General features: G+C 39.0%; 2 long non-coding RNA genes across 2 annotated transcripts in view; one reads left to right on the top strand and one right to left on the bottom strand.

Moving 5' to 3' along the window:
• The window catches only part of LOC111096669, a 56878-nt gene that overhangs the window by 14653 nt on the left and 19126 nt on the right, over positions 1-23099 (bottom strand). The window lies entirely within an intron of this gene.
• On the top strand, positions 476-21334 carry LOC111096670. Its single transcript, XR_005362134.1, has 4 exons — positions 476-895; positions 18596-18687; positions 20442-20507; positions 20968-21334. It is a non-coding gene; the product is annotated as an uncharacterized LOC111096670 (long non-coding RNA).

Genomic DNA, 23099 nt, shown 5'->3' with positions numbered 1-23099 from the left:
GTTTTATAAACAGCATACACTAAGATACTTAAAATGATTAAATAATAGAATTAATAAGAATAATGGGACTTTCAGCTTATTGAAGAATATTGGATGTGGAATTGGCAGGCCTTTGGAGGCCTTTTGTCTCCTCATGGAGGAACCTGCTTGCTCTGTCCATGACTCGTGTTTCTCCCACACTGAAAAGATAAACATACTTCAGTGTTCTCACAAACACAGCACTCATAAGGAAAATTTTACCCAACTAAACATATCCAGTATGGAGGTAGGATAAGATCTAAAACAAAAACATGAACTACCCTGGGTAATGCTTCACCTCTTGCTTTTGAAATCCTCCTAAGCACCTTGGCATCCTGTAAAAGAACAAAAATCAAAGGCCAGCATCCAATGGCTGAGGGCTACCAGCCTCTTTCCCTCTTCAACTCATAAAGGCTTGAAGAGGCAGTCAGCATAGCCTCCGGGTCCTCCTTAAAGTTTAGGGCTCTTCAGCTATGGAATCCAAATTACTCTTCTGGATGCTCGCCCAGAGCAAAGCTCTGGCTTCGAATTCTCTGGACGGCAGCCATGGTAGAGACATTTGCTACTGCCAGCATGTAAAGGAAAAACATGGTCTCTATCACTCAGGCAAGGACACAAATTGAATGTTTCTAGGATACCTCAGCCAGGAAGGAGGTTTGTCACCAGCGTCTCCGGATAGAGAAACCATTCCCTCTGCTCCCCACATGGCTAATCTTCACTAGTGTTGCAGAATGGAAAAGAACTTCCAGAGACTGAAGAACACTCTGGAAGAATCATGAATTTGAGAACAGACTCAATCTGCATTTTCAATCCCACGGGGCTCACATGTTTCCACATGCTCAGGAATAGTGTCTACTGAGATCCAAGAGTGCCTTTGGTAATACTCTGTTCTGTGTTGTGTATGTCTACTTTTCTTTGAACTCTTTGGGTTTTGGGTGCAGAGCTTTGATTTAATCAACCACCTCTCTCAGCTAATGGTGCACATGAAGTCTCTTTCTTATTTGAATTTCAGTTTCTCCTTCATCCCTCATTTGCCTTTACTATTCATTACCATTAAGTAGGCACCACCCCTATGATGTTTAATAGATGTTCTTGATACGTATGTATCTGTGAGACACGTATAGTGGTATTTTGTGTATGTATGTGCTTTTAGCTTATATAATAGTGTCTCATTATACTTCTTGCTTCTAATATATGCTGACTGGTGTATTGCTTCTGTCAGCTGTGTAATATTCCATTTGATAATGGACAGCTACTTGCTGCTACAAATAAATCTGCTGCGTACATTTTTCTTTGCAATGTCTTATGGGCTAATGCAAGATTTTCTTATGCAAGATTATGCACGTTCTCAGGAGAGAGACTGCTGGATTATAAGATACCCAGACACTAATTCTCCTATGAGCTGCCAGATTACTTTCCAGAAAGACTATACCAGTTCCACTTTGCCAGCTAAACACATGTGTTCTGGTTTCTTCCAACTTGTTGAAATCTTGCAGTCCTGTAATTTTAAAAATTTTCCAATTGAGTGGATATTAAGTGGCCTAATATTGTTGTTTTAATGTTGATATTTCTCATTATGGATGAGAATGAGAGTCTCTTGAACATTAGACATTCAGGTTTCTTCCTTTTGTGCATTGCCTATTTATATACTTCTCCCATTTTCCTATTTTTTCAATGATTAATAGGAATTTTATTTCTTTTAAAGAGTAAGAGCACAAGCAGGGAGTAGGGACAGAAGGGGAGGGAGAGAGAGAGCAGGCCCCGTGCTCAGCATGAAGCCTGATGCAGGGCTCGCTCCCATACCCTGAGATCATGACATGAGCTGAAATCAAGAGTCGAAAGCTTAACCAACTGAGCCACCCAGGCACCCCAGTAGGAGTTCTTTTTTAATCTAAACATTAATCCTATTGATTTTAAACTTTGAACATTCTCTTGGTATGGTACACACCTGTTAACAACCACTTTCTGTGCCCGTGTTGAATAGAGATTTGTAACATTTGTGTAGTCAGACCCAACACTTTCCTATCTTGTGGTTTGTGCTTATATGGTCTTGTTGCAAAAAAATCTTTTCACCCTGTGGGCATATTTTCTCCTACCAGTTTTAAGGAGCCAACTTTCCTAGCACCATCTACTAAACAATTTATCTACTCCCCATCTCTATTGGATGTCTTCCTTACACACATCTCTGATCCTGGGCTTTCTTCTGCTACTGTGCTGGTATACACAATCCTTCCCTGCTCTTGTGTGTGTGTGTGTGTGTGTGTGTGTGTGTGTGTGTGTACATAAAATTGACAACTATTTGTGAAACTTAATTCTTCAATGTAGAGTTTAGATTCAGTTTGTCTCAAAAACTTCTACTGGAGTTTTTGGGAACATATGGAATATATAGATTAATTTAGGGGAGAACTGACAGATTTATAATATCAGATAATTCCATTCATTCATTATTCATGTCTTCTTCTATGCCCTTTATGGAATTTAAATGATTTATCTATAAAATATTATGCCTTCCTTTTTCTTTCTATTCCTAGAAACTTGAGAGATTCTTGATGTTCTGAATGGCAGCTCATATTCTATTACAGTTCCTTGTTGATTACTGATGGTGTAAATTGAATTTGTATCTGGCAGCCTTGTTGAACTCCTACTAGTTCAGAAGTCTATTATGTGGTGGATTTTCACTGCATATCTGACTCCTTTTATTAGGTGGTACCCTGAAGCCAAATGCATGCTTGCTCTTTACATTTTTCATCATTCAATCTCCTTAAAGCTTTTTCATGCTGGTTGACCTGCAACAGAAAGGCTGGAGATCATTTTTCAGCATTTACTAAGTTACATGCTTAGTCGGGTATCTAACTCTAAAGCCCAGACCTTTGAAAATGGCACTGCTCTAAGTCTGGGCCTTCGACTTGTTTATATTGAGCAAGGTAAAGTCTGTATTATTCATTAATACATACACTTTTAATGAAAAATGAGTTCAGTTTTTATAATTTTGCCTATGCTATGTTTGTTCTGATTGCATTTACTTAACTCTAACATGATTATTAACATAATACATTTATGTATATTAACTGTAATAGTAAGAAATTAAAATTGTCTCCAATAGTAAATGTATAATTGGGGATTGGTATTTTGCATGTCTTGATTTTTGCTTATTTTTCTGATAATTTTACTTTTTTTTCTTATTGTGTTTTATAAAGGTATCAGTGAGATTTTGAAAATTAAAAAAAAAAGCAAATTGATTCTCTACCATAGATAGTTTCAGAAGTACTGATCTTCAACACTTTCTCTTGCTGAGCTAAATGCCTAAAGATGTAAACAGCAGAACAAAAGTTAAGAACCAGTCTATATGTCAGTTCCCAGTTGTCTCAATTGTTTTAGGTAGGTGATTTGTATTTCTGAAATGCTCCAATTGAATGAGAGCCACCTTGAGAAAGCCCCTTTCTACAAAGAATGGCTGAGAACATTTCTTTATGGTGTCTCTATCTAGCTCTCTCTGCTACTTCAGTCCTCAGTGCGTCCAGTGGATCTGAGGCAAGAATTTACTGCCAGGAAATACCAAGCAATATCTGAACTTTAAGCTAGGAAAAAGTTTTTTATTCTAACAGGCAACTTCTAACCTTTAGATTCAACTCTCCCCTGTTTGGAAAAAGAATATTATGAACTTGTGCATAACAGTATTGGGATGTTAATTATGTGGTTGCTGACGAGGTTAATGAAACTGTTTCATTTAGAATACAAAAGTACTCCATTTGAACATAGATTGAAGTATTTAAGCCATTGGCACAGGTAAGCTTATACAGTAATATTGAGATATATCATCGAATCTGTGAAAGAATATTTGATAGCTGTAAAGTACTACAGAATTAAAAGAACATTTTTAAGATCAAATCACAGTTCTTGGAAAAAGTTTTTGTATAGGATAGTCTTCTGACATCATTTAATAAGAAGGGCAATTCGGTGAATTTACAATCTGGTTGCTTTTTAAAAATAATTATCTGGCTGTATTTTTTTAGTGTATAATGCTACCAGGTTTCAAGCATAATAATTAGCAGAGCTAGCAAAAGTAACATAGCTTTTACATTTGGGTTTTAACTTTCTTGGATGTCACTTGTACAAAGATTTTTATAGCAGCCCTCTTTAGCTCATGGAAAAATAATGGGAAAAATACAAATATTTAACAAAAGGAAAATTTTTAGTAAGCCAGCTTTATAAATATAGTGAAATAGTTATTGAAAAATCTTTAAAAATAAGTAAGCAGAATAGATCAATATATAACAGTGGCTCTATAGGAGTATGCGATGTAAATGACAACATAGCAAATGGGGTACAGGTAAGAATTACAACTGAATAAAAACATGTTCATGTGTTCAGAGAAAGAATTGGAATTAAGCCAGATGGAAAGTATTGCGTCTTTTTTATCTGTAAGGTTATGATGAAAAAACATTTAAAAGTACATTTTTATGTTGTGTTTTTAAGAAAATTACATAAATGTATAAATAGGTTTTTTTTTAATCTTTTAGATTTTTTTTCAAGTTTTTATTTAAATTCATACATATGGTAAAATTGCTTTCAGGTGTAGAATTTAGTGACTCATCACTTACATCTAACTCCCAGTGCTCATCACAAGTGCCTTCTTTAATGCCCATCCCTCCTCCAGCCTATCCCCCTACCCACCCCTCCCTTCCATCAGTTTGTTCTCTATCATTGAGTCACTTATATTTGCTTCCCTCTCTCTCTCTTTCCCCCTTCCCCTTTGTTCAACTGTTTTCTTTCTTAAATTTCACATATGAGGGAAATCATGTGGTATTTGTCTTTCTCTGACTGTCTTACTTCACTTAGCATAATGCTCTCTAGCTCTATGCATATTGTTGTGAATGGCAAGATTTCATTTTTTTGATGGCTGAGTCATATTCCATTGTATATATAATGTATAGATAGTTTATGCAAGTTTAAGAACTTTCTTAATGCTCAGATAATGGTAATAGGGAGTACATAAAAAATTTTTAGGGTAACCCTGGTGGCTTAGCGGTTTAGCGCCACGGTTAGCCCAGGGCGTGATCCTGGAGACCCAGGATCAGGTCCCATATCCGGCTCCCTGCATGGATCCTGCTTCTCCCTCTGCCTGTCTCTGCCTCTCTGCCTCTCTCTCTCTCTCTCTCTCTGCCTCTCATAAATAAATAAAAAAATAAACAAATAAATAAATAAGCAAATAAAATCTTTAAAAAAATTTTTTTAAAGTGGTATTTTAGAAATCTACCTGGATCAGGGCTCAACAACCCATGGCTCAGGCCAAATCCAGCCTGCTGCCTGTTTTTGTAAATAAAGGTTAATTTCATCACAGCCACATGCATTTGTCTAGGCCCTATGACTGCTTTCCAGCTACAAGGGCAAAGTTGAGTGTTTGCAACAGAGACCATTTGGCCTGAAACCTTAAAGTATTTACCATGTGGCCTTTACAGGAAAAGTGCCAAGTCCTAATCCAGATATTCACTTGTGGAGATATGAATCAGAATCTATTCTCATTCCTGGGATTTCCATTTACATAATAGATAACAAGGAAAGATCCAAAACTGCTTCAAATAATTTAGGTCTAAATCTGCAAGGAGTTCTGATTGATTGATTACACAGGTCCAAGAGGGTTTGGGAAACAACCAGGACACTATTTTCATAGTTGAGAAATTTTACAGCATGGGTTTTTCTTTCTGAGTAAAATAACCATAAGCGTAGCAGAGTTACGAGAACTGCGTGTGGATGAACAGAACCTTCATGGTAGTAGGAGTCACCTGGGCCTGGCAAGGCTCTCCTGTAGGATGCGATCTCCACCTAGGCACACACAGGGTTTCTATGGCAGCATCAAATGGGAAAAGAAAAACTTGGCCTAGCAATTTCTTGAAGGTGTCAGAGCAAGAAGTCCTAGGAAACACTCATAAGCAGTAAGCAGGGGGACTCACAAGTTCTACTTTTTTGTTTTCTGCCATTCTCTGCATCCTTCCACCTCCCGCTCCCTCATCCCTGCAAAGAAGGCTGCAGGTAAGTGGTTTGTTCCCAAATGGATTTATACCTTACATTCTGAGATAGGTTAACAGAAGCTTCACACCTGACCGTTCCTTTGCCCTAGGATTTTGGAAAATGTGTCAGGTTGCTTCCAGAACAGCAGTTAACTCTGTTTTGAGGTGACTTCTGTGGGTATAATTTGAATCTTTTGTGAGACAAATGAAGTTTTTCAGTTTAGAGGTTGAGGGAGAAAATTGGTAGTTTTTAGCAGCTACTGAAGTGAGATGAAAGGCACTTTCTGAGCTCTTTTTTCTCACTGATCGTTCTGCACCGGATCACAGGTAAATATTTGTAACACAACAGAATTCTAGAACACTCTCTATAGGCTCAATAGTTACTGTGCACCACAGACTTGCTACATACTGGAATGCTGGGTGGGTACACACATGCACACGTATGCACACACACACGCACCCACACACCCTGTGGGCCCTAACAAGGGAGGACGAGATGTGAGAAGCACCACTACGGCGGGGCTAGAGATCCTGTCAGTGAAGGCGTTTGACATCCATGTCTCCCCTCCCTGTCTCTGTCCTTCCTCTTTGTCCCCACAGTACCCCAACCCTGCAGCTAGAGCGCTTAGACACCTTCTCCTGTGACTAAAGGAGTTTTTGGATTATTTTATACTGAAGTATCAGTGACTCGGGTAGGATGCTCTCAAGGCTATGTACATGATAAAGAAAATGGAAAGGACCAGGGGCAGGGACAGCTCGTTGCTGAAACTGTGTGCCTCTGACAGTTGTGCTCCCACAGCACGGGGTCTGGTGGGGAAGGGAGTCTCCGGCAGGAGTGTGGGGAGACCATGTCCCTCACATTGCACTGCCCATGGCGACCTAACTCCTTTGCTCCCCTCCTCCCCGTGCCCATGGTTTCTGAGTGCTGAGGGGACTTACTCCCCAGCCAGAGGACACCAGGCTCTGAGGCCCACTGCCCCCCTTCCCCGGCATATATCTTCCAGACTCTAGAACCTCCAGAGGAAGCCCAGCCCACCAGCTGGTGGAGAGGTCCTGGCTCTGCTTTCTTTTTTCTCTTTTCTTTCACACCCTCTCTGAAGAGAGACGGGGTCTAGGAGAAGCACAGGCTTCACCAGATCGAAGAAGTCACTGGTGAGAGGCTGTCCCTGGGCAGAGAAAGCTCTGGAGAAGAGCCTCAGGTGAGGGAGATGGGAGGTGGGGGAGAGCTGGACAGTGGGAACCCCTGGGAAGAGAAGGTGATAGAGCTGAGGCTGGTCCAGAGCTGAACCCTGAAGTGAAGTTTATTTGGGGTCCTCATCCTTCCTAAGCTTTACTGTGTTCTCAAGCTGGCAATTCCCTCCGGTGCGTCCACTGGCCTGCCGCCTGGATGCAGATGTCCCTCAGCCTCTGCCTTCAGAAGGTACTTGTTCTGAGGTAACCTTCACATATCCTCTTTTTTTTTTTTTTCTGTCTCTTTTTTAGATTCTGTCTCTGAAGGGGGAAAAAAAATCCATGCTGAAGCTTTAGTTAGTAATAATGAATTAATTAGTAGACTTTCTCAAATAAAATATTTACATTTTGAAAGGGGCCACAGAAAAGTTAGAATTTTAAAAGAAGCTCCTAAAATTACCTTCCCACCATCCCACCATCAGTGTGTCCCTAAGGGAAGTTCTGGCCCTACACCTATCTTGCTTTTGAGTATCCCTGTGTCTTCCCTGCAGGATCTTTTTAAGGAGCACAAGAATTTGAGCTACAGAAACTATAAATTATCTTTGTGTACATTTATAGGATATTTGCTAATGCCTATAGGAACTGAATTTTAAACTTATAAATAAATTAAAGTTATCTTTTTAGTGACTTTAAGTTGATTTTTTTTTTTATTTTTTTTTAGCGTGGATCACCAATTCACATTTGCTGAAGAACTACAGTTATGAGTTGGTTGGGAACGAGAGCAGGGAAGTGCACAAAGGAAAGGAAAAGAATTAGTAGATGGTTGAGTTTTACTAAAAAAAGTCTCCTGAACCCAAGTTTGAGGGAATCAGTTGGTCATTTACTCTTACTTAATGCAGATGGATTGCTTGAAAAAGCTCTTAAAGACCATTTCTTTTCTCCTAGTTACCATTATTCCTTTGGCAGCAGCGACCATAATTGCCAGGATTTTTCCCGTCAAGAAGTGAAGCCAGTAATTGAGAACACATTGGGCAAAGCTTACTTGTCTCCTATGACAGTGGAAAGAGCTTTCACATAGGTTAAAGTAAACTAGACTCTAATTCATATACCACATCTGCGCACTCATGCCTCTGGAAGGAGGTAGCATGAGCTTTTTTTAGATTTGTTTGGTGGTTAGAAGCAGAGTTATTCTGAGGGGAAGAAAAAGTCATTTGGACATTAGTTTATGGCACTTGTTTTCTAATACTCATGACAGTGACATAAATTTGGATGATCGTAAATACATAGATACAAAGAAGATTCATTGAACCAGTAGGAGGTTGAGAAGGGACTTACAGCTGTGTTTCTGACCACAGGAGCATCCTACTGGTCATTATTGTGCCTCAGCCAGTGCACTGGGCCACACCAGGCTCTCCGGGTTGACAGATCTTAAGTTCCTCCCGGGTACAATGTGAATGAAGCAGGGAACATTAGCAAATTGGACAGCATGCTAACATATTTGGAAAATTTTCACTAGAATAAAACAAACCTTTATTAATTTTTCCATATGACCTATGATTTCTTTTTTTTTAATTTTATTTATTCATGAGAGACACAAAGAGAGAGAGGAAAAGACATAGACAGAGGGAGGAGCAGACTCCCCACAGGGAGCCCGATGTGGGACTCGATCTCAGGACCTCAAGATCATGACCTGAGCCAAAGGCAGACGCTCAACCACTGAGCCACCCAGGTGCCCCACCTATGATTTCTGTTTGTTATTCTGCATTCCTTCCCTGCCTCTAGATAGAACTGGCCCGCCACTGTGAAATTAAGCCAGTATTTACCTCCATTCTATGCCTAGTGTCCTGAAGCTCCCATACTGATGAAGCACCAAGGAGAGTTATTACTGTCAATCTAATTTTCATGTCCAAAGTCAATAAAAGAACAAGGATATCCTCCTCTTAGAGAGGAGAGATAAAACACTGATTAAACATGAAAAATCTTTGGAATACTTTGTAAACATCTTCAGGAGTCAAATCATCTGCAAACGGCTAACAGGTCCACCTCCTTTGAAAGTTTATTTCTTAGCAAAGGAATTTATCACCTGTTTATGGAGGTCATTGAGTACTGTTGTGTAGCTTCATCAAAAGCATGCCCTGGTTCCTCATTAGCATAGATTCTCTTTCTAAAGATATTCCATTTGATTCTTCTACTCTCTAAAGCTTGTTTAAATTGTACTGTCTCTATTCTCTGTCACTGTTTTGCATAGCAGAAAAGGAAATCTTAATTGTTGTGTATTTATAGTCAACCTCTAGACTGCTGGATTAATTCATGCATCATTTCAACAGTTCATTTAATAAGTATTGATTAAAATCACACTTGTGCCATGCACTGTGATAAGGATACAAAACTTGAATAAGACATTTTAAAAATAGATCCTGGCAATGGTTACACAACATTGTGAATGTAATTAATGCCCTGAATTATATATTTTAAAATGATCAGAATGGAAAAGTTTGTTACATATATTTTACTGCAATAATTAAAATGTTTTACAAAACAAAACAAAACAAAACAAAAAAACAAAAACAAAAAACAATCCACAACAACACTGAATAAGAACAGTCCTGGTCCTCAGATTGCTCACAGTCTAGTAGGAAAGACCACACATGCAATACAATGTTGTTGGTGAGAAGATAGAATACAGAAAGGAGGTGCTGAATCAAAGTAAGAAGCTGTGAATGAAATTTAAACTTTGTTTTTATTTTATTTTCTATAAATTCAATTAATTAACATATAGTGTATTATTATTTCAGAGATAGAGGTCAGTGATTCATTAGTTTTATATAATACCCAGTGCTCATTACATCACCTTAATGCCCATCAACCAATTATCCTTGTCCTCTCACCCCCTCCCCTTCAACAATGCTCAGTTTGTTTCCTATGGCTAAGAGTCTTTTATGGTTTTTCCCCTCTCTGATGTCGCCTTGTTTTATTTTCTCCTATGATCCTCTGTTGTGTTTCTTAAATTCCACATATGAGTGAGATCATATGGTAATTGTATTTATCTGATTGACTTATTTCATTTAGCATAATGCCCTTTAGTTCCATGTTGTTGCAAATGGAACAATGAAATGGCAAGATTTCATTTTTTTGATGGCTGAGTAGTATTACATTTTATATATATACCATCTTCTTTATCTACTCATCTGTTGATGGACTTCTGGGCTCTTTCCATAGTTTGGCTTTGTAGACATTGCTGCTATAAACATTGGGGTGCAGATGCCCCTTAGAATCACTATGTTTGTATCTTTGGGGCAAATACCTACTATAGTGCAACTGCTGGGTTGTAGGATAGCTCTATTTTTAACTTTTTTTGTTAGTGGTGGTGTAGTCAAGGAAGGCCTCTAGATCCAAGGCTTCGGTGTTGAGTAGTTCTTCTCCAGAAGCAAAGGCTTAGGTTTCCTTCAAATGCTGGATTCTGCAATAATGCAGGCAGTAACACTGGATAGGAGGAACTGTGGGTAGTTGAATCCTAAATCCAATGTTTCTCTCTGGTATCATTAACTTGTCCTACCCAGCACCCAGAAACGGTGAGACCAGAGAGGTATCTAGAGTGAGCACTCACCATCAGTCAGGTGCTAACTCTGTACTTGCATGGCCTGGGAAGTAGTGACTTTCTTAAATGTCCTCAGACTTGTGCTTGTACTTAGTTAACATCCTATTCTGTAGTTGCCTGTTAACTTGCCTGCCTCCCTGTGTAGACTATAAACAGAGCCTTGTACATATTTTATCTCTTAGGGTTAGGACAAAGTATAACACATAGAAAGCACAAATAGGAGCATGCTTTGGTAAGCATTTTAAAAATAAATTAAATGAATGGCCACACTCCACCATATACCCTAGGGACAAGCTCTTCACCTGTGCCTCCTTGACTCCCATCTTTGTCCTGTCAAGTTGAAGGTCTTTTAAGTTTATGCTCCTTGAGCATCTCCCAGTAGATGTTTCCTCTGTGCCTCTGGAAACCTTTCCCTCCTCACTGTTTTTCCAGTGTTTTGTTTTTGGTTTTGTTTTTCGTTTTTCTCCCCACGATTGATTTCGAACAGTTGCTCTGTCTTCAAGTCTTGTGAGTTTTCCCTGGGGTCTAAGCCACTGTTAATTCCATTTGGTTAAATTTCCACTTTGGATGCTACATTTTGTGTCTTTAGAAATTTCATTTGGTTCTTTTTATATCTTCTATTTATCTCCTCACTATGTTTGGTTTTTCTTTACATCCTTGAACATATGGAATATATTTATAGAAGACGTCTCAATGTTCTTATTAACTAATTTCATCATCTCTGTTGTTTCTAGATCTCTATCACCACCTTTTTGACATTTCTACCTACTCCTGTAAGTAAGAAAATTGAGGCGTGAGTTCACAATTCCATAAATGTGCCCACTACCTTCCTTATTCCCTCCTTCCCTTCCAAAACTTAACTCCTTCCTGCTGCTTTTGACCCTATCCTTTCACATCTTCTGATGTGTTCTTGACCCCTTTCTCCTGGTCCTAAACTTTTTAGTGGCTGTTTTTCTTTGGGCATAAAGATATTTATGCCTTGTCTTAAAACAAACCAAAACCAAATAAAACCTTCCTTGATCACCATGTCCCCCTCTAGCTACTGCCTTGTGATTTAGCTTCCCTTCACAGGCAAGGATCTTAGAGAATAATCTTTCCTATTTTCACACAGCAATGCCCCTTGCTAGGTGTACGATCTTAACATGCTATAACCGTGTTTCTGTCCCTCCCCCATTCTGTGAAAGCACTTTGGCAGTAGTCAGCAAGTTTTGCTAAATTCACCATATGGTTTTGGGTTCTCGGCACATTTAGGCATAGGCACTTGCTTCTTCCTGCCTTAAATTCTGTCTTCCCTTGGCCTCATCCTATTTTTTCTTCCTTTGCTTAGGTCCAATTTTCTCTGTTTCCTTTACCTTTTACCACTGTTTCCACTGTAATGACTCCCACATTTATCTGTAACCCAGCCCTTTGGGGCAGTGCTTTACAGGTGACCCAAAGACCTTACATTTTATATTTACAAACTGTATTAATAGTTTTACCCATAAAATTTAACTTCAAATATCCTTTTAGTTGCTCAAAATAGGGATTCATTGTAGTGGTTGCTATGATGTGCCAGCCAGATTCTCCTTTATGACCAAAAGATGTACTTCCCCAACTGCTGGAGTGTTGTTGGTGGACATCCCTGAGTTATAAGGGTTCCTCTGAGCTGCTTGAATTGAAGAGGGTTGCTTTGATGAAGGTTGTGCTGCTTTCTCGGGGCAGTCTTCATCTAGTGAATGACTGATGCAGAAATATGAAATTTCAGACTCTCCTCAAATATAGGTCTACTCAAAGGGCTATCTCATTTTCAGAGCTCTTCAAAGGGTTGGCTGAGGCCTTCATGAGACTGCATCTGAGCCAGCTTCCCTCTCTGCCAAACCTGGTTTATTGCCATCCCTCCCCTCCCCTCCTGTCCCTTCCTTTCCCCTCTTCTTCCACAGATGTCAATGCCAAGAGCACTTCCTCATAAACCTTCTGTATACCAATCAATCCTGAGTCTATTTCATGGGAACCCAACCTAGGATAGTCATCTTGAATGTCTCAATTTCATTTATTCCTTCACCCAATTAATACCAAGTGATGTAGATAACAAGCTTTGTAGTATCTACAAATAGTATCAATAAATCTGTTTTCTGCTCTTAAATTTGTTTTCTTCAGCACCCCCTCTGACACAACTTTACTTCAAACTCTTGTATATGTCTGGACAGTACTACTCCTATAGCCTCCTAGCTAATCTCTTTGCCTGCATTCATCATTCAAGACTACTCCCTATGGGATCTTTCCAGGATGGAAAGGTAATCCAGCAAGTCATCCACTTCATAAGAACTTTCAGTGGCTCCCCAGACTGGCATTCATTTGTCTGTTCAGTCAGTCAGCCATTTACTGAATGTCCACCATGTGCCAGGCACTGTAATTCTGGCAATACAAAGTTGAATGAAGTGAACAGAGTCCCTCATGGAATCTATAGTAGAGGACACAGTATAAACAAAGGTATGTGTGGTAAACAAGCAGAAGCACAGAAGGCTTACAATCTGTTAAAGGGGAAGGATGTGTATCAGACACTTGATCATGTAAGTAAACCAAAATAACATCTGTGATAAGCTCCACATAAAAAAGATTCATGGATGGGATCCCTGGGTGGCGCAGCGGTTTAGTGCCTGCCTTTGGCCCAGGGCGCGATCCTAGAGACCCGGAATCGAATCCCACGTTGGCTCCCGGTGCATGGAGCCTGCTTCTCCCTCTGCCTATGTCTCTGCCTCTCTCTCTCTCTCTCTGTGACTATCATAAATAAATAAAAATTAAAAAAAAAAGATTCATGGTGTTATAAGCACTGTGAGAGGAGTTTGACCTCATTACAGAAGCCAAAAAGAACTTCCCAAAGAAGCCTTTTTTGAAGTAAAATGGAAGTGCTTTAGCTTGGAACACAAAATTCTTTATATTCTGAATCCCACTCCTCCTCTTTATCTTTTATCAGTTCTTCCCAGGCCACTTACTGCAATCCAGTCACCCTCCACTCACATTGTTTAGAGACTTGTGTGCTCCTGCTGTTCTATCTCTCATGCCTTTGTGACTGTCATTTTGTTGTAATATCTCTCCCACCAGCACCACCACCTTCATAGACAAGCCATCTCCTAATCATCCTCTAAAAACAAATACAATCATTACTTTCTCTAGGAAATATTTCCTAATCCCTCAGCGTGACTCTGATGTTCCTTAGCAATATTCTTTGCCCATATTCATATCTTTATCAAGTTTAATATGATACTTACTGCTATATGTTTAAGTTTCTTGAGAGCAGGATCATGTTTGAGGTTATATTCTCTATGCCTCATATAGTGTAGGGCACAGACCAGATAACATTTATGACTGAGTAAATAAAATGAATAGGATTTGCTTACATATATGACCTCAGTTATCCTTTTAGAAACTTTTTTGCATATGTTTTTATTGGAGTTCGATTTGCCAACATATAGCATAACACCCAGTGCTCATCCCATCAAGTGCCCCCTTCAGTACGTGTCACCCAGTCACCCAACCCCCCCGCCCACCTCCCCTTCCACTACCCCTTGTTCGTTTCCCAGAGTTAGGAGTCTCTCGTGTTCTGTCTCCCTTTCTGATATTTCCCACTCATTTACTCTCCTTTCCCCTTTATTCCCTTTCACTATTTTTTATATTCCCCAAATGAATGAGACCATATAATGTTGTCTTTTTAGAAACTTAACCTAAAATTTAGCATTAAATTAACTACACATTGAGTACGATAAATAAGTCTTTAAGTAAACAAGCTTCAGGCTTCCTTTTAAGCTTTTAACTGAGAAGTGATTGTGTAATCTTAGATTCAATTTAGTCATTTAGATGGTCAAAACAGATGAGCCATCCATTTTCTAGTCTGATTGTTTTGGTAACCTCATCTGTTGTTTTTTTGATGATCTTTCCCATTTCCATGCAATGTATCAGCCAGCAGTTAATCCAGGGATTTACTGCAGGAGAGTCCAGGTTCAAAATCTGTATTTATATTTCTGTGTTCTATAGAGCACAGCTTGATGGCATCCCAGCTACTACATTCTATCCACCAACGATTTTAATTTGAAAGAATGAAGGGAAGATCGTCAAAGTACCATTTGGTGCTTAGCTGGAAAAAAGATTGAGAGTAAACAGGACTTCCTAGATCAAATTGTCAAACTAATATAAATAAATCACTGAATTTACATGGAATTCACTCCAAAATTTGAAGGAATTCAAGGGTGACATTGTATAACTATAGCCATTCTCCAAAAAAACTTTTCTAACAGCTTCACAGCAGAAGGTTGTCTTCCCTCTACAGGACTTTTTTTTTTTTTTTTAGATTTTTATTTATTTATCCATGAGAAATGCAGAGAGAGAGGCAGAGACATAGGCAGAGGGAGAAGCAGGCTCCTCACAGGGACTGGGATCAGGCCCTGAGCCAAAGCCAGACACAGCCACGGAGCCACCCAGGCGTTCCATACGGACACTTTCCAACAAGAGACTGAAGAGTTGTCTCACTTCCATATTGAGGAAAGATACAGAATCTCTGATAAATGGGGAAGACTGGAGAAGTAAGCAAGCGTAAACTCCTGAGATAAAGGTAGCCTATTTTCTGCCAGGGAAAACCTTGGCTAACTAAATTATTTAAACATTTTTTTTGGATGGCAAATTGAAGCACGGAGTAAAAATAACCAAAGGATATATTTTGATAAAAGTTTCCCCAAAAAAGCATTTTATTAGTTATAAATTTTAACAATTAATAAAAAGAGTGGTAGTATTGGTGGAGCTTAGGGAAAGTGTCTACTAACAGAAAAACTCACCCAAATCCTTACTTTATCCACCTTGAGTTTTATCTTACCAAAACACCCTTCAGATAATGCCTGTTCCCTGATTAAACTTTTGGTAGTTTCTTCATAGTTTTAGTATTTTTTTATGATGAAAAGTAGGAAAAAATAGAAAAATAAGAAAGGAAGTACTATCTATGAAATACTACCATATCTACATGCCATTTCATTTAGCCTTCAAAAGTCAATGGTGAGGCTAATCTTGTGATACTATTCCCATTGTATAAAGGGGTAGATTAAGGCACAGTGATAATATTTCCCCTTATTCCCATGGCCAATAATAATAAGAATATGAACTTTAATTGAGGAGTTATTGCAGTACATAATTTTGGTATTGTAACAGTGTTATTTCAAAACAGACATGTAACCTGTTTCTGCCCAATGAGACATGAGGAAAAGTCTACTGTGAGTTGAGGGTTGGGGCTTAAGAGAAAGTCGTCATGCTACACATTCTTCCCTAGAGTGTTTCCTTCTGAACATCCTATGTAGCAGAATCAGTTAGCATCAGGTATCAGGCAATCAAGTGTTTCAGGAGGTGAACCTGATTGGTAACCAACTGGGATAACTCACCTCTCTGGGGATATATAAGAATGGGCATGTGGCATCATTTTCCCCAAAGAATCATGAGGGGAATTATTTTTGGAGGGAAGTAATGGTCCAGGGAAAGATTTTGTTTTGCTTTCCAAAAAGAAAGCATGAGGAAAAACTACTCTTTCTTATGTTTAGATTTGCCATCAGCATATGATACAGCTGTGGCAGCCATCTTGACACCATGAGGTTAGTCATCCTACAAAGGTATGCCAGGGTGTTGAGGAAGGCATAGTGAAGCTATAGAAAGAACCTAGGTCCTTGATGATATAATTAAGCTGATAAATTTACCAACTTATCTTTGTTTTAACTCTAGATTTCTATTTCCTTACATTTAAACCATTTTGGATTTTGCCTTTTGTTACTTCCACCTAGAATGTCCTAACTGATGAAACTTTTAGTTTCATTCTTGCAGATACTGGTTCCTCTTCTCTAGTGCATGGGTATATGTGTGTGTGTACATGTATATGTTGAATGGACAATGAAGGAAGGATAAATGTACCTCTATTCATTAAAAATCAAGTTTCCTATCAAAATTCTTAAAAAGTGAATAGTTTCAGAGAATTATAAAAGTATAGAGAAAAACTCCAGATGAATTTTAGGACCAGAAATTCAAAATAGAGAAAGGATAATTACTATGTTGTAGAATAGAAATATCTTCGGTATAGAATGTGTATGTGTATTTTCCCTCCTCTCCTATATGCTTCATTTTAATTAACTGTCTAAAGACCAAAAAACCTCAAACTAAGAAGTTATTGGATAGTTTACTTTCAAGGTTAGTTTTAGGGCAAAATTCAAAGGCAGTAGGGACTTTCAAGCACAAGTGCCTTCACGTGGTATCTCCTTTCATGCTTAAAGTTAACTTGCTTCTCTGTTAGCACAGAAAATGCAAATAAAATATGTCAGAATTGGAGATACCCCAGACTAGACATTTGTTGATTGTCTCCTCAGAATTCCCTCTACCCCTTTCCCAACTGTCTCTGATTTCCATTTAAAGATTCATGTATTTCCAAGGAAACTGAATCCTATCTTTGTGCCAGATTTGGAGCGTGTTTGCCCTAAATTAAGCTAGTAAATTCATTTTACCCCCCAGGCCATTGTGATTTTTAAGGGGGTGGGTTTGCTATCTGAGCTGCTTCAATTAGGATAACTTTCTGAGTGATTGTTGGGATTCCAGTGCAAAGACATTCCCTCTTTCCTGCTACATGAGGTTCCGTGTAGCTCTGAGACTGTTGGCCACCATCTTGGAACCAGCCTCAGGGTTAAGTTGATATCAAAACAGGGTCCTTGGTGACATTGTTAAGCATTAAATTAAATCTTATCTGAAGCCTGATGATTTCTGGAATTTTCCATTTCACGATCCAATACTTTTCCTTTATTTTGAAGCCAATTTTAATTTTTTTTTTGTCATTACAACCTAAAGCCTCCTAAATGATGCAATCTATTGGAATTACCCAGTCCTTTCTTCTCAATTTACAAAGAGAATTGAGAAAATGAGGCCCACGGAGGGAAACTGACCTATTCAAGGTCAAATAGGTGCATAACTGTGATTTCGTACTAGAAGACAGATTTCCTGACTCCTGGTCTGTTCTTTTCTCGTAAACTTCTTGGCTCACAGAACTATATAGATTGATGCTATTTTCTAGCTAAATTAGGATGCCTGGCAGCCTTTCACTTATAAAACTAGTGAAAAATCTATTCCTATCTGTGGCTACTAAGACTGTTTGGATGTGTAGCATTAAGAAGTTTTTGAGTCTGTGAAATGAAATCATAATGATCCACCCTACTTTTCTATTCTCTTCCTAGACCTATATGTTATTTGCATGATTAAGTATCTCCCTTGTGAGGCTAGACATAAGGCATGTGGCAAGTTCCTCAGAGTATTTCCATAGCAACTAGCAGGCATACAGAATACTTTGCTGAAACACAGGGTTTAAGAACAGGTATAGACTCCCAAATCTGATTTTTCCCCTAATTGCACATATTTTTCCTTATGTGTGTGTATGTACACATGTGTGTACATGTGTATGTGTGTGTGTTTAAGTGGTAGGCATTGAAGACTACAACTTGAGCATCTCTGTAACTAATCTTCACTCACATTCTCTCTTCCTTCTTTTTCCCTTCCCTTCCTTGCTCTCTCTGGTGTATTGCTTTGCCGTAGACATTGATGTTTTCAAGTATCCTCCTCTTGAGACATGTCACCATTATTTGAAAGGAGAAAACTTTCTGTCTGTGTTAGCCACACATGTGTCATGTGTAGTGGTTGCTATGGAAATACCTGAAAAGAGATCTCAAAGTGAAAAACAATCTTTTGTCTAAGCAAGGAGTATGGAATGAGTTACTTTATGAAGCAATGTCTTACCTGTCACTGAACTGTATTCCAGGAAGCTTGGATTTTCTAACCGAAAGCTAGGATTTTGTAACCATGCCAGCAATATGCCTGCAGACTGGCACTGTCCTTCCTGAAGCCCTAAAGGTGAGTCTGGGACCCTGCTTCTTTTACACGAATATATTTCCTCCAGGTAACTTACCTTTCTCCATCTTATTCTCAGAAAAATAACAATCTTCCCCACTTCCCCTAAGCACTTAAATATAAAATATTCTTTTTTCATGAATTCAACAATATTTGTTGGATACTGCTGTGTGCCAGGCATCGTGCTAGCCCTGGAGAGCAGGACATGAACGGAGAGGCTATACATTAAGTGCCTGGTAATGCCTGCCCTATGAAGAGAGAAGGAAAGGAGTGGAACTGTGGTATTAACAACAATTTTATTTCTTGAAAAAATCATTCTGAAGTATTTGTGAAAACTGTTAGCATTTAAAAATTTTTTGTTGATTATGTGGTTTTTGTTATTTTTGGTTCTCTTTTGTATTTTTCAATGTGAAAAACTGTCTGTAAACACAAAGGAAAGGAATTCTGACCAGACATCAGACTAACATGTGCTGAATGGTGACTGAAAGGGAGAGAAGGGGGTCAAGGAGTTTGGACTGTTCTTTCAAGACATTTGGTAGGAAAGGGGAAGAGAAAGATGGACTGGCAGAAGGATCAGGGCTGAGTCCTATGCCTTGGGAAGGACATGAGCATATTTAAATGCTAATAGGAAGGATCCCATGGAGAAGAAGGGCCTGAATGTGCAAGAGGCAGAAGAGAAATTGTTCATAAGAAGATAAAAATGGAAGGGCCCAAGGCACAGAGAGAGATACTGGAGTTAGGGTGCACAGGACGCAAGGTTAGACGCTAACATGGTAAGTTCAGAGTCTCCATGAGAAAGTGAAGGGTGTCCTGGTTGATGGTTTCTTGTGGAAAACATGCATCCATAGACACACACACACACACACACACACACATATATATATATAATTTTACCAAGGTCAGAGGTCATCTTGGTAGCTACTTGTTGCTAAACTTACAACAAAGGCAATCTCACTGCTGAAGATGTTTCTCTTGACTCTGCTGGCCCTAGGAATGCTAGCAGCTGTGCATCTTGCCCTCTCATTGCCTCTAGAATCCAAAGTACCCCCCACCCCCATCTCTACAACCAATGTTTTGATTCAGGGCATCATCATCCTTTATGTAGATTATTTAAACAAGTCTCCTAACTGGCCTTCCTATTTCCAATCCAGTTTGCACAGTGAAACAAGAATTCTATTGCTGAAACACAATTCTATTAAAAGAATTCCTGTGGTTAAAACCCCTGCTTAGCTTTTCACTTTCTTCAAGATGAAAGTCAGCCTCCTACAGCCAGCCTACAAGATGCTTCATAATCTGGATGGAGCCTGCCTCTCTTGTCTCTCCTCACGGCATACTCTTGCCCAGAATCATATGAAAATGCTATACCTCAAATTTCCCCATGTCCTTTCCTGTCTGTGAGTTTCTGCACTTGTCCCCTCTGTCACATTCACTTCTTCCTACTTCCTAACCTTCACCCAGATAATATGGGTCTCCTCTTAGATGTATTTCTTCCAGAAACTTCTCATGATCCCCTAGGTCTGTAGTGGTTGCCTCTTAAAAGGGCACCAAAACCATCCTGGCTACATTCTATCTCACTCTGTCTCTGTCATTGATCTCAGTCTCACTCCGGATTTATATACATATTTTAAGACAAAGTCTGTGTCATTTTTACCACTGTATGCCTAATATCTTGCAGAACATCTGGCTCATGATAAGCATTTAGGAAATTCTTTGTCAGCTAAACAAATGAATAACTGAATGAATATTTTTTTTTTCAGAAAGTGTAATTGTCACTCAGGATGATCAAGGTCTTTTCCTAAAATCCCTCATCAAGTAAATAAACAGTAAGTCTGAGTCTTGAGTCCTCTGCCCTTCTTCCCTGTCTCTCTTCTCTTACCCCTGTAATCTCTCAACCTGGAAGATTTCATCCACATGGCTAGCCATCTCTATGATGGTGATTAACAAATGTATATTTTCAGCCCACAGATCTTTTCAGGTCTCCAAAATCACATCCAGTAGTAGTCTAGTCAACATTTCTTCTTGGGGGATTTCAAGCTTACCTTCACTTGACTAATTTAGTCTTTTTTCAAAGCCTTATTGAAAGTCTGATTGGCCTGACATGGATCAAGTGACTATTCTTATTCCCAGTGTATTATGGCTAGATGAACAAAGAATAATGGGAACACAGAGATAAATGGCCCAACTCTGACAGGAGGGTCAGAAGATACCTCCTGAAGAAGTTATATAAAAGAGAAACAATTTGTAACAGAATTCTCAACATTATTCCTCCATCTTTGGATCCAGGAAATCAGTTGGTTGGTTAAGAGCACCATCCACTCCTTGGATGGAAGACATCTCTGACTTTGAATATGAACATCTGACATTCCAATCTAGACTCCTCCACAAGAGCAGTCCCATCATCCTATCTTGGCTCCCAGCTCAACCCCTCTGCTGCAAGTCCTGACTCCAAACCCTGTGGGATACTAAAATACAAGATCATAGCTTGCAAATAGAGTGTGCATCTGCTGTGGATTGTTGTTTTGGTTTAATTAGGACTTGCTGTTTCCTGAATTCCTATAATTTCATTTGATGAATTGTGTTAGTTACTTGTTCTGCAGTCTTTGAACATGTGGCACTTATCAGGAGAAATGACTCCCTTTTTCCCCTTTGTAAAGCATCTTTTGGTGCATTAAAAAAGGGCAAATATGTTTTTTTTGTGTGTTTTGATTTTTTTTTGCTATCTATAAAATTACAAATGCTGTGATAGACATTTGCTTCTCTGTAGGAAGAAGGGCCTGGTTCCGGTATGCATTTATCACATTCAATTCAACACGCTCCAATGTCACCTCTGTGTGCACAGCACAGTGTGAGTGATGAAGATGAGTAAAACATTCTTTACTCTTTTAGTATTTCCCAAACCAGTTCAGGAGACAGATCCACTGACAAGTAAGTACAATACAAGACAGACCAAGATAAAAGCTGTAATAGAGATAATTATCCCTTTCATTTGTTTATCCTGGTTCAGTTTACAAAGAAATTCCATGTACATTACCTCATTTGACCTTCACAAGTGCTCTGTGAGATAGGTGTCATTACTGTCATTTTAGAATCCTAGATAACCAAGGCTCAGAGAGATTAAATGTCTTGCCCATGTTCTCATAGCTAGTAATTGCCATATGGGTCTTGTAAGTCCCATTCTAGTATGATAGAAGGACAGGGGTGAGGAGAGAATAGTTTAAACTGAAGCAATACAAGAACGTCTCATGGAGGTGGTGTGATCTAAATTGAGCCTCTACCTTCTGGAATAGAGATGAAGAGGAAAGGAATTCCAGAGAGAGGAGAAATCTAGAAGTAAAGAAATCCATGAGTTGGGAGAAGTTTGGGTATTTATGATCTTTCAGTTGGTACCATCATCATTAATGGAACAAATATAAATTGAGCACTATATTAAGTACTTCTACATAACCCAAAAGAAAACTGTTCTTGTCCTCAAGGATTATGCAGTATTCAGGGATATATAAACACAAACCAAATGAGATTAATACAAGAGAATACTTAAAAAGTGGCCCTACTGTGAGATACACATTATAAGTAGTATAGGAATGCTTTTATTTTTATTTGTTTATATTTTATTTTGTTCCTATGTTGATTGTGTATGAAAGGTGATTTTAAAAAGCATACGGAGATTAAGTTGCTATAAAGAAATCAATGTTTTAGGGAGATATTAGACATTGAGTCAGGCTTTGAGAATGAGAGCTATTTAAAAGCTCTGAGTAAGCCAGGGCTGCCATGCTCCGTACCCAGCAAGCATTCTCAGGGTGGATGTGGGGGCGAGCCTTGCTGCCTAGCAATGCTCACTGGGCTTGAAGGGAGATTGGCGCATTGAAGGAAAATGAGGTGAGCAATTTGTGAGAGGTGCCAGCTGTGCTGACTCATGCACCTTGAAACAAACTAACCCCTTGGAAGAAAGGGGACAAGAGAAACTGGAGGATGATCCTGTCTGTGGAGGCAAGACAAGCAGAAGTGTAGCAACTGGATATTGACTGGATCTAATGTATTCCTGGTTGGTTGCTGGCACACGTGGAAACACATTTCACTCACTCCTTACATAGGCTTTCCAAAATAGATCAAACAGGTATCATAAATGCATTTTAAAGGTAGTAAAAACTCTAAAGGGAGTTACATAACCCACTCGAAGTCACATTATTAGGCTGCAGCAGACCTGAAATTCAAAACTAGGTCTATCTGATCTCCAAGTCCATGGCAAGTGTGTATTAACAGAGTAAGTATTTATGTTAACTTTTATCTTAGTTCATTAGTTTTTTAGTGTGGCAGAGATATCATGTCCAAGTTCACAAAATTTGGGAAAGTTATGAGACTGTTGTGATCAGATTTGGGGGACTATATGTTGCATATGTGTGTGTGCATGCATATGG

Source organism: Canis lupus, chromosome 7, assembly GCF_011100685.1.
Source record: "Canis lupus familiaris isolate Mischka breed German Shepherd chromosome 7, alternate assembly UU_Cfam_GSD_1.0, whole genome shotgun sequence".
In the NCBI taxonomy this organism is placed as follows: domain Eukaryota; kingdom Metazoa; phylum Chordata; class Mammalia; order Carnivora; family Canidae; genus Canis; species Canis lupus.
Note: the sequence above shows the minus strand (reverse complement) of the source record. Positions and strands in the feature narration are given on the sequence as shown.